Genomic DNA, 13,700 nt, shown 5'->3' on the forward strand with positions numbered 1-13,700 from the left:
CCCACCTGCCTCTGTTATTTCTCTTCCCTTCCGTCTCTGAATGTCATGTATTTGCTTGTCTATTTTTGTAGCCACATGACAGCCAGGGTTATTTGACATTGTTCTGCAACACCTTGACTTCTGTATTGTATTACATCTGTGTTTTTTCACCGAAGCTCTGAAATAGAACAATTTTATGGCCTTTCCTAATATTTTTGTTCTGCACTACTAAAATTGAAAGAAGCTGAAATTGACATGTCTCATGTCCAGTTTAGGACCTATGACTTGCAAAGAAACAACTCTTTAAGGAAAAGAAATCTTACCAAAAGAAGTTAAAAAGAACTAACAATTTATACATTATAATTTTGTATGAATTAAAAATATATGCCAAAACTGTCCGGAGGATACAGGGTTTCCCCCAGGATTGTTTATGAGCATTTTTATACATTGATAGCTATTTATGCATAAATAGCTATTAAAAGCTATTGGATTTTAAGGTGTTTGGAAGGGTTACCTTGCAGGTTAGAGGGGCATTATTATTATTGTGTGACTTTTAGCAATTAATTGACCTGTTGCACACTTCAACATAGTTAAGCACAGAGGCAGCACACAGTCAGAGATAAATAGTTTATTTATTTATATTTGCTGACTAATCAGCATTAAGTAAAATCATAGGTTCAAAATTGAGCACAAATAACCCAATGGAAAGGCCTACCAGCTTCATCGGCGGTTATATTCCAGCCATTGGAACGTTTTTTTCCATGCTGGATCAATACCAGACCTCCGTTTCTTCTTCTTGTTAAGCCCTCCAACAGCAGTAATAACGTCCTGGTCTATGACTGACGTAGTGCTAGTACTGGCTGTAGGCCCATCATTTTGCTCCTCGCCGTTAGTGGAATGACCGTCACCCCATTTGTGCTTGGCAGCTGCTGGGAAGAACGGCGTGATATGATGCCGTTTATACCCACCCTTCGAAGCTGACATGATTTTAGAAGGCTTTACCGTTAGGTCACAGGGTCATAGCGTGAAAGGAAGTGGGAACAGGCTCAGAGCATGCGAAATAGCTGACATAAAAACCACATGGAGGGATGTCAGTCAAAGGGCCGATCCGCTCATAAAAAAATCGGCCTAATTTCAGAGTAACGGTGACAACTTTCAGTGTCACGCGCTGGCAAGAAACCTGGAATATCAACATGATCTTAGGTTAGGAGATGTACCAGTTGGAAGCGTGAGCATTACCTGTCATATCTCTTGATGCCCAAGCATCAGAGAGATTCTTTAAGAAATCAGTTTGACTCCTTGGTCATTATTGTCTGTCCACCAGCCTCAGCAGTTGTTATCCTGTTGCAAGAAGGCCCTGGGTTTGAATCATGACCAGGGTCTTTCTGGCAAAGGTTTGCATGTTCTCCCTGCACCTGCCTGGAATCTCTCTGGAACCAGTCCAAAAGCATGTTAGGTTACATGTCAGGTTACTTGGTCTCTATAAATTGCCCTTAGGTTTGGATGGATATTTGTCCAGTTTGTTCCTGTGATGGATTGACTGACTGCAGGAGATAGGCACTAGCCCTTTCTGCGGACCTGCAATGATTAAGCGACTCCAAGCACACGGCATCCCATGTCTCCTCACACAGTCAGTTGGACTGTCTCCTCAGCAGTTAGCCTTTGAGCTTGGAGCAGATGGAGCCAAAATGGAGGCTGCTGAAAATGTGCATGAAATTGTTCTTGAAGGGCTGTTTTATGATACAAAGTTTGAAATAGTTTAAAAAAGATTTTGCTTAAAGCAATGTTCTCTTTATTCAGTCAGGTTAATTGACATAACTCATTGAGCTAATAACATTTCTACTTCACATTCATGCTATTTTTCACACCACCAACCTCCCTCAGAAACTATGATCTTGATCCTCGCATGATAGTAGTTCTGAAAGTGCTGCGCGCTGGATGCGATTGGTCGCAGCAAGGGTCGCGTGTGGTTGGCTGTGAGCCAGTGTGATTGACAGCTCTACCTGGGTGGCAGCAGGCAGTGACAGCTTTGTCACTATGGAAACAAACGCCGCAGGCCCATCAGCCAATCACTGCTGAGTGAGAGCCCTGGGGATTCTTTAAACACATGCTGAAGATTTCCTCAGGTCCAAAACACACACGAACACACACACATACATATATATACACATATTCCTGTTCTATGTCCTACGCTGCTTTGTTGGACATGAGTATATATGCATTAAGGTTTATTTGGGTGCATGTGTGCTGAGCTTGTGTGAGCTTTCTCCCTGTGCGGTGTGGTCTTCTTTCGACACTGTCTCCGGGTCGCTGACGTAGTTGTCATGGGAGAGTGCTCTCTGGGCTTGCACGCACCCACACTCGCATGTATGCACACGCACACACATCAGAGGGACAGGGGTCAGCTTGTATTAAAAGAGCAAATAAACCAAGTGTTCACACCACTAACCCACCGCAGACAGCACAGGCAGACAGAAAACAAGAAGGCGGCAGGAGGAAATGTGGGTGGATGAGGGAGTGGAGGTTGTAGCACAGGAGAAGATCTTTTAATTTTTCAAACAACATACATTTAGCCCATTTCTCACCTGAAGACCTGGATATCAACCACATCCTCACTGGAAACGGCTTTTAGAGAACGTTCCTGTAGTCTACTCAAAACTTGACCTTTACTGTAAGGGAAGCAGTTCATTTTTAAGCTTTGTGGTCAAACCATATTGAAAGCTACAGATCCGTTGGAGCTTTATCAGGCAGGCTACCATATCTGTTGGCATCAGCATAAGATGTCCTGCTTCCTGTCCTTGATTCCTTGAGTCTTGTTGTGTATGTGGCTTTCATGTTTGTGACATATCAATCCATCTATCTTGGTATTATGTTTTTGTTTTGCTGAAAAACTCTGAATTCATTGCAAAGTATGCAGATATGATCTGATACTTCTATGTTGAAATCTCTAAGATTTTAATCTTGGTTCTGTGGCTCCTTCCAACACTTTTCTCAACCATCTCAACCAGCACTTAATCTGTCACTTGGCTCGCTTCACTATCTGTCTCTCTCTCCTTTAAGTTTTCCTCCTTTATCACATTCCTCCCTTCAACTCCTCATATGATTCTCTGTGTTTATTTAATTCTTTGTCCCTGCCTTGGTCTGTTTATGTCTCCTTGTCCCTCTCCCTCTCCGGTCATCATAAATTGCGCTCTTGTTGCCTGTTGAAGTGTGAGGAATGGCAGTTCTGATGGTTTCTCACAGCTGTTGCAGCCGTTCCCAGGTTCACTTCACCACACACCGCCTTCTGTGCTTCGGCCTCTCAAACCTGAAGGCAAAATATACAAGACATGAGTAGGATTTTAAATATTTGCCCAGCTTTGATGTGTGCTTGATTTGTCTTGCCAAATAGACCTACGGCAGAGCACATCTGAGCCTTGAATAAGACAGATCTGACATACAGCAAAACAGCTTTAATTTGATCAAAGGGATTCATAAAACACTTTAAATTGTATGTCTGTGATAATTATAATTTGTCTTATTTGTTTCATCAGTAAAACATGTATAAATTGTGTGAATATCAAGCTATGAATTTGAAACAAGGACTGGAAACTTTAGCATATACATACAATTCTTCACAAAATCATTTATGTTGATTGAACTTTTTCAAGAAGGTCCTGGGTTCGATTCCCAGCCGGGGGTCTTTCTGCATGGAGTTTGCATGTTCTCCCCGTGCATGCGTGGGTTCTCACCGGGTACTCCGGCTTCCTCCCACAGTCCAAAGACATGCCTGTTAGGTTAATTGGTCAATCTAAATTGCCCTTAGGTGTATGAATGAGTGTGTGCATGGTTGTTTGTGTGTTGCCCTGCGATGGATTGGCAACCTGTCCAGGGTGTACCCTGCCTCTCGCCCATAGATTGCTGGAGATAGGCACCAGCTCCCCCACAACCCACTGTGGAATAAGCGGTAGAAAATGACTGACTGACTGACTGAACTTTTTCATATATTTTGCTCCATGAGGACCAGAAGTTTCCATACAATGTTTTAGGATTTTATCGTGATTTGGAAGGAAAAGGATAAACAATTTCTGATAAGATTTCATGACACTGCTGAATAAAAGTGGCCACCACCACTATTTCAGAATTGTATCTATACATTTTTTTTTGTTTTTCCTCTACTTTGCATTAACACACTATTTTGTGTTTATCTATCATATAAAATTATAATAAAATCTATTAAAATTTGTTGCTGTAATGTGACAAAATGTGAAGTTGTTCATTGCTGCAGTTAATTTAAAGAAATAAATCCTATAGTCTTAGTTTCCTCCTTTGCACATTTCTGATTATTTTTGAAACTTAATTCAATTATTCCAGTGTAGATTTCTGTATCTTCATATGCTGTGTAAAGCGTATCGCTAACTAATTACATGCAGATCTTCTCTTGCATCATCTAACTGTAAAATATTGAGAGCAGTTTAATATGGCTGTTGTCACTGTACATTCTTTACTTTCTACATCCCCTCTCCAGGTTGGGCTTTAGAGTGACTGCTCTCTGGCTGCATGAAGACCCTGTGTCCTGTGTCAGCACAGTATAGCAGCCCACTGTCAAATATCCCCTCACCATTCCCCACCTCTCTGCAGTGCTCCTACCCCTGCTGTCTCCCTCACACACACACACACACACACACACACACACACACACACACACACACACACACACACACACACACACACACACACACATCCGTGTTTTACTATCTTTATGAGTTATGAGTTACTTCCATTGACTTCCATTCATTTTCCTTGATTTTTAGTGCCTAACCCTGACCCTAACACTAACCCTAACCCTAACAATAACTCAATTCATACCCTAGTCCTAAACCTAACCCTTGTCCCAAGAACGAAATTTGGAAAAGTGAGGACCAGGAAAATGTCCTCACTTTGTGATAAAAATACGAAAATTGGTTCTCACTCAGCAACAAGTACAAGTACACACAGACACATGCTCCTTCAAGGAGCACATTGTGATCTCACATCCATCATGTGACCCTCTAATTCACGTTGTGATAGAGTTTGTACTAATTAACGTTTCTACTAGATTAAAAAAAAATTATTGAGAAAAATAAAACAGGTACAAAGCAATAACCTGTTTGCCTGCCTGTTCATCAGTTGTCATGAGGTTCTGCCTGCCGTCATCCAGACATGGATCAGATCATTATTATCACCAACAAGGATAAACAAATTGCGACCTCTGTCTTTCTCACCTCATCCTTCTTCTCCACTCCCTCCCTCCCCCCTCCTCACTTTCACTCCCTTCTCTGCTCCTCCTTCTCTCCTTGCCCTCGTTGACTGAATAGTGATCATGTTTGGCGTTTCATCGGCTTTTGCGCTCCTCTCTTCTATTAAGATTGATGGGCTGCTCGACTATAAATGTGCACACTCCAACAGGGCCGCGTCCATACAAACACACATATTCAGAGATGTGGGGGCTCACGTGCAGAATCCCAGATAGCAACAGGATGCAGCTAACTGCACAAGCAGGGACCTGGGAGAGCATGTGGGAATACCTGTTTCCCTTTTTATATATTTATAATTAAATTTTCTTCATTGAGAGCAAAGTGGAACTGAAGTCAGATTCCTTGTTTGTGTGCACAAATTTGAGGAATACAGATTGTGACTCTTCTGATTATTCCCTACACCTGCAAACATGCAGGGCCCTGTCTGTCAACCTGCAGTGTTTCATCTGTGAAACTCATGGTTAAATAATGAGTTGGACAAAAAAAAAAAAAAATCACAATAAACCCAATTGACCTTTTCTATTTTTTCTATTTTGAAGAAAATAGTAAGATGTTCTTCAGTTTGAAGGAACATGAGATGTTGGCGGTTTTCCTGACAGGAGCTGGTCGTAAATGTGCTGGGCCTGACTTTTACAAAGGCTTTTTGGCTGATTTTGGAAGTGCATCAGTCATTTCTTGTGTGGAAGGCCTAGAAATCAGCTAGAAACTGGCTATAGCTCAGGGACTGACATTAGAAATGCAATTTAACATTTTTCAAGAAGTTGCAACACTTACTTATTAATATTTTGTGACCAAGCTGTTGGTTGTGTATGATTGTTCTACTCATTACTCAGGTCTCTGTTTGTTAAATGAATGAATTAAACTACCATTATGCTTTATTTTTTCAGTCTTCAATCATCGAAGATAAAAACAACACCAAAGAAGAATCAATAGCAGAATAAGCTGTTTGGCATTGGGTGCACCCACAAATGCATTTCCTAACAAATATGGCACCATTTAAAGGAAAACTAACAGGCTTCCTAACTGTTTAAGCTTTATTACCAATAAGCATTGTTACAACAAGGAAAGAAATTAACAAAGAAATGTATTTCTTTACTTTTTGTGGTAATCCGATTTGAACCAGTACAATCCAATGATATCATCACAAGAGGTGATATACTATTATATAACTTAAGTGCAGTTTGCACTTACATGTTATTTTCTTGAACTCAGGCTGTGCTTCTGCAACAACGACTCCTTAACTTGTTGGAGTTCGGTCGATGTCTTTAAAGACCATACTCATGAGGTTTAGTTTTCCCTCTTTAACAAGTGCACAGGTCAGCTATTAATTTGAGTTTACTCAGCTTTTAAATCTGTCCTCTAAGGCTGCTTTGAATAACTGTCCTGCTTAAGGTTGTGTTGAGCAGACGCTCCAGGAGGAACAGAGCTACAGATGGCCCAGCCAAAGAACTGACGGACGTTTACTAGACATTACAGGGCCTCTCCTTTCTTTTTGGCTCTGCCCAAAGTCTGTCTGGTGTTCTGGCTGTCCTGCACAAACATCAAGCGTCTCAATCTGTGAAGTTGACGCGTCTCGTCCCATGACTGAGTGCTTTGTTTATCTTTCTATAACTGCAAAAGCAAGAAGAAAGTCCTAGCAGGTACCCATGTCTTTATTGTTGACATGGAAAGATTACAGGGAAATATAGTGCCATAATTATTTCTCTAGTGGCCCTCATGGAACCGAGTTGATGGAGTGTCTAATAGGGGAATCTGAGATACATGCCACGCCGAGACAGCAATAAATCAGTTAGCCAGGAGAGATTTGATGAGAAAAATGTGAAAGCTGCAACTGACACCCCAAGCATCAGATTCTCGCGACTGTCATCAAATACCCGGTAGACCATTAACGGGTCACGCAGATGTAGCTAAGCTGAGCCTGCAGTACCATCAGCACACTCCCTGCTCTCACCAGCTGAACCCAAACTGGAGCACAGGTGCACCAGTTGCACCAGATAGAGCCTATATCCACTTGTCCTCTCCTTTGCTGTTAATAAATCTTTGGCTCATTAAATGTTCTATAACAAACCATAACAATCCTACATTCCCCACTGAATTCATCCACTGAAATCCAGCTGACTCAAGCATCAACATATCTGCAATCATTGCAAAATGGCTTTCTGGAAAACCTTTAAGACAATTTTCTAACACTGCTGCCCTTTAGCTACAACTACAGCTCCCTCTTTAAGGTCCCTGACGTTTGCAAGTGTCTATGCCAAACCGTAACCTTTACTCCAGGGAGCCTCTCTGTCATAGTCCCATATGATCTCACCTGTGGACCACCACTTCATATGCTTGATCACGTCCAGCAGGCCACAACTCCATTTTGGCACAGCCCCGTCGCCAGCCCATATGCTAATGCTCACTTCAGTCACAGGATTCTGAACCCACAGAGCTGGCCTCTATGCAAATAACGGCTTCAGTGTTAAGTGTACAGGGTAGGAGATTCCCATGAAGAAGAAGCTCTGCTTTTGTCCTGCTCACAATTCCAGAGAGCTTTCTTTAAGAGATATTTTGATAAAACCCGTTCTTTAGTCTATCATTGCTTAAAGATCTTCAGTTATTTTTTTTAATCACAGCACAAATATAAACGAAGAGAAACAAAGAAGAAGAACACAAAGGTAAGTTAGTAAAAAGCATATCACAACCTTTAAACCTACTTTGTTAGCACAGTAAGATGTATGGAATATGATTTGTTTTATCAGCATCCACAAAAAAACATGTTTTTTCTTTTGCTTGCTTGTTAGTTTTTTTGGGGAATTAATGTTGTGCTGTCGAATTTGATGGGAACATAGAACAGTGTGAATATAGATGAAACAAGGAGTATTTGTAACATCTGTTGATGCTGAAGCAGCACCTCTACGCTTCATACCTACCGGCTTTGGTAATCCATACTTTTATCCACACAACAAACATCAGCAGAAAACAAACAGTGCTGTGTAAATTTATTTACAATTCCTTCTTTCAGACTCAATATAATAAGTCTGAAAGAAGGACAATAATCATTTTCACCCTATTCTGTTAGAGTTGTAGTCATGCTGTAAAAACCACTGCTGCTCTGGGAAACCCTGTGTCGGTAAAAAAAAAGAGATCAATTGAAATAATAATGAAGTCCCAAAACATAAAGGCTCCACAGAAAATTAATTTATCCGCTAAACACCTGCAAAACAATCACCATTCATCATACATTATAACCGAAATTACTAAAAATGACACAACATACCAATCTGGGGGGCCCAGGTAGTGGGCTGTTAGTCAGCTCAATCTTCCCATTGCTGAGATTGATAAAAGTAGTGCTGCACCCTCTTATGTTAACAATATTAACATTCTCTCTTATGCTCCTGGTCCTTGCGGTATTCCGATGGTTCTTATCCTTGTTGCTATATTTAACACAAAAAGACATTATGCTGCTGTGTGTAGAGCTGGGCTGTCTTCCCCTCACTACACAGCCCCATGTCAGCAACATCAGGCAAGTGTTCACCTACTTCCATTTATGTGTCATATTTTTGTTCATTTTTTTCAAACGAGTGAAACTATGGTTTCAACATTGTATTATCAGGTCAAGAATGGACAAAACTTTGAAAAGAGTGCAAAGTGGTGGGATGAGGCCTTTAAAGTCATCTTCATTAGTAGGACAGTCAAATACATTTGCCAAGCTGTAAAGTCAGGGTTGCTTCTATTGACGTAAAGCACATATCAACAAGTAAGAAAACACTGTACTTTACAATAGGTTACCAAATTTAATAATTAACACAATGATTGAGTTGTTGAAAAGCCTAAGAAGCCAGCCAGCCATCCAGAACAGAGCATTATGTTTTTTAGTTTTTTTCATCTAAATGCATTTCATTCTGTCCAATACATGCATACACAGTCATTGAATAAATTGGAATATTATTGATTTTTTTTTTATTTCAGTAACTTAGTTCACTAAGTGAAACACATTGCATAGATTACCAATACACAGGCTGTTTTCAAGCCTTTATCTTTGTTCGTTAGGATGATATTCTACTTAAAGCTAATGAAAACACGTAACTTAAGATTAAAATGTTACATCAGACCAATGAAAAACATTTTTAATACAAAAAAGTGGGCTTAAGTAATATAATAATGAAGTATATTTAATATCTGCATAACGATGGTTATTTTCAAAAGGTAGTTTCAATCTTACAAATGCATATTCTAATTTATTGAATATGACTGTGCATGCAACTATGGAGACCCAATTTGCATGTTGTAAACAGTGCTGGTCTTGACAAGGGGACGCATTTATTTCTGGTTCTAATTTACAAATGTATGCGTAAATTTCCCCAAAATGCCATACATAATGCATCACTTAATTGTGTGCAAAAGGAATCAGTGCAGAGCGGTTTTTGCTTGAGAGCTCATTAGCATGCACTTTGACAATTAGACAGGTGGTTTAAGCTTTGTTTGGACAAATAGTTTCATGAATTTGCTGTCCGTGCCCTGAAAAAAATCATTTCATTACTACGGCACATTTGTGTGGAATAGTATGTGACAAATGTTAAACCATAAATCAAAACAGTTTTATGCAGTGACATAAAGGTATATTTTGATTGATGGCATTAGGACATGAAAACTGAACTGAAAAGTGTTGCTGTGACTGTTTACACTGTGAGCTACAGCTAGTCACTGGGTATTGGATTTTGTGCTTGAAGAATAATTTCCTCCCATCCATTCGAATGGGGGTGAAGCAGCACCTCGTCATTATAACTTTTAGTTGCACATTTGCAGGTGAACATCCGATGTGTTGCTTAAGAAGGAGAAACACAACTTATATGGCATATCAAAGGAGCGATAACCATGTAGCGCTTATTCTCATCCTCTGGACAAACGTTTTATGTATATATGAAATGCTTACCTGCTTGAAAACGTGAATGGATGATAGATAATTAACAGGCCTCAGCTAAAACTTGAAGACATTCAACAGAGGTTATTTCTAATTTTCACTCTGGTTGACATACAAACATTTTCAGTATGAGGACTTCTTGCACAGATTTAGCATGTTCTCCTAGTTCAAACCTGCACATTGTTAGAACAACGACTGATTCTAAATCCACTGTGTTACCAGTGCTATCGTCCACTGATCTCCCTGAGCATCCCCAGCTGATTGGTAACTCTTCTCTGCTCAGTCCAAACGCCTATGCAGCGGACGTTTTATACAGCCCAGATTTGGCCAGCAATGCTTTTGAGATCAGAAGACTCCAGTTTCACAGTGGCACCAAGAAAACAACAGAAGAAAAAACCGTGGATCACATCATTAACACCGTAATATCCAAATCTCTTCGAGTTACAAAATGCTCATGTGCCACAAAAATGAGATTCTTTCAAATTTAGAAATGCTAAACTAATTTAATTTCTTTTTTATTTTTACTTGCTCAACAAGAAACTGAGAACTGTTTTAATGAAATGAACAAAGTAGTCTGATCAGGTTCGGTCCTGACTCTCCTGTCAGCTGAGGCACCAGCCTGGCTCATCAATAGAAACTCCTACATTCTGCTTACATTCTTTTTTGTCACCACAGGATGATTCCTACCTACTGTGATAACCTATTGACCTCTATGTTTCTATTGCCATACATATCACTGAGATATTATTTGCATAAATATATTTGACATTCATATGACAGCACCATTTCAGAATAAAATGGAAGATTAAATACCACAAGGTGATTTTGTAAAAAAAAATAAAAAATAAAAAATTGATTTCAGGTCAGACGTTTCAGTGCATCCTAAAAGCTTTTCCTACAAACGGTCTGAGCCACTGATAAAAGGAGCAAAGATTCATCAGCAGCCCTCACAAACCTTGGAAAAACACAAACACACACACACCCTTCGACCCACACATACACACAGAGAAAGGGCCCTTTTCTCCTTCTTGTTTCTCCTCTGTCCTCCTGCCCCCTCCTCCAGACGGATAGCGTGACATCTGTCACGTCGGCACCTGGTCATCCCCAAGTGTTAGTGTCCTCACCTCAGCTGAGAACCATTCGACCACTGACACCATGCACAAGTGTGTCTGCGTAAACATCACATATCAGAAGTCTGGAGATGTTTTTAAAAGGCAGAGAGAGAAGAAGGAAGCTTTGACCTCTAATATACGTGTGTCTCTATGCTTTTGCCATGTGTGTGTTTCTGAGTGTGCTGTACAGATGCACCAGGCAGGGTTTCCATCCTCTGTCACTCAGGAACAACAAGCCAATCATTCCTGGATTCTAAAATAAGCTCTCCTCCCCCAGCCGTCGTGTCTCACTGCCTCACATGTGCTTCTCTCGTCAACACCTCTCACCTTCAGAATGACAGGAGACAACTGAGTAGGGACGAAATGGATGATAGCAGTTGGCAAGCTTGAAAAGGTGAAGAAAATTGGAATGACACCAACTAAATTAAAGCAGTGAAAGCAAAACAGAAGATTCAGGTCCTTGCCGCCGTTATATCTCTTCTATTTTCTGCTTCTCTTTACGCATGCTGTGTAATTTATAGATCCACAACTCGGGTGGGAGAATCTGTTAATTGGACAACAATAAGTTGTGAACTCCAAAACAAAGAGTTGTCCTGTCAGCAGCCTGTATGGAAGAATGACAATTGTTGAAAAAAACCCAAAAAGGTCCAGTTTGTAGTTTGCCACAATCTATATATTAGATACATCTAAACATGTGAAACAAGGTGCTCTGATTAAAGTCGGCCAAAGTTGAAATTTCTTTGGCCTACATGCAACATATCATGTGTAGTGGAAAACTAACACTACTCGTCAGCCAGAACATACCATTCTCGTGGTAAAACATGGTAGTGGTAATATAATGCTATGGGGATGCTTTTCTTCTAAAGGGACAGGGAATTTGGTCAGGGTTGATGGGAAGCAGGATGGACCAGAACACAGTAGAATCTTGAAAGAAAGCCTATAAATACCTTGAAAAAATACAAATGTATAGTACAGACCAAAGGTTTGGACACACCTTCTCATTCAAACAGTTTTCTTCATTTTCAACAAAAAAAGTGTGAAACAACTGAAAATATGTCTTATATTCTAGGTTCTTCAAAGTAGCCTCCTTTTGCTTTGATTACTGCTCCGCACACTCTTGGCATTCTGTTGATGAGCTTCAAGAGGTAGTCACCTGAAATGGTTTTCACTTCACAAGTTTGCCCTATCAGGTTTAATAAGTGGGATTTCAAGCCTTATAAATGGGGTTGGGACCATCAGTTGTGTTGTGCAAGAGGTGGGTACAGTACACAGCTGATAGTCATACTAAATAGACTGTTAGAATTTGTATTATGGCAAGGAAAAAGCAGCTAAGTAAAGAAAAACGAGGTCAAATGAAGGTCAGTCAGTCCGAACAATTGGGAAAACTTTGAAAGTGTCCCCAAGTGCAGTCGCAAAAACCATCAAGCGCTACAAAGAAACTGGCTCACATGAGGACGGCCCCAGGAAAGGAAGACCAAGAGTCACCTCTGCTGCGGACAATAAGTTCATCCGAGTCACCAGCCACAGAAATCGCAGGTTAACAGCAGGTCAGATTAGAGAACAGGTCAATGCCACACAGAGTTCTAGCAGCAGACACATCTCTAGAACAACTGTTAAGAGGAGACTGTGTGAATCAGGCCTTCATGGTAAAATAGCTGCTAGGAAACCACTGCTGAGGACAGGCAACAAGCAGAAGAGACTTGTTTGGGCTAAAGAACACAAGGAATGGACATTAGACCAGTGGAAATCTGTGCTTTGGTCTGATGAATCCAAGTTTGAGATCTTTGGTTCCAACCACTGTGTCTTTGTGCGGCACAGAAGAGGTGAACGGATGGACTCTACATGCCTGGTTTCCACCGTGAAGCATGGAGGAGGAGGTGTGATGGTGTGGGGGTGCTTTGATGGTGACACTGTTGGGGATTTATTCAAAATTGAAGGCATACTGAACCAGCATGGCTACCACAGCATCTTGCAGCGGCATGCTATTCCATCCGGTTTACGTTTAGTTGGACCATCATTTATTTTTCAACAGGACAATGACCCCAAACACACCTCCAGGCTGTGTAAGGGCTATTTGACCAAGAAGGAGAGTGATGGGGTGCTGCGCCAGATGACCTGGCCTCCACAGTCACCGGACTTGAACCCAATCGAGATGGTTTGAGGTGAGCTGGACCGCAGAGTGAAGGCAAAAGGGCCAACATGTCCTAAGCATCTCTGGGAACTCCTTCAAGACTGTTGGAAAACCATTTCAGGTGACTACCTCTTGAAGCTCATCAACAGAATGTCAAGAGTGTGTGGAGCAGTAATCAAAGCAAAAGGTGGCTACTTTGAAGAACCTAGAATATAAGACATACTTTCAGTTGTTTCACTTTTTTGTTCAGTATATAATTCCACATGTGTTAATTCATAGTTTTGATGCCTTCAGTG

Source organism: Girardinichthys multiradiatus, chromosome 15 (assembly GCF_021462225.1).
Source record: "Girardinichthys multiradiatus isolate DD_20200921_A chromosome 15, DD_fGirMul_XY1, whole genome shotgun sequence".
Taxonomy (NCBI): Eukaryota; Metazoa; Chordata; class Actinopteri; order Cyprinodontiformes; family Goodeidae; genus Girardinichthys; species Girardinichthys multiradiatus.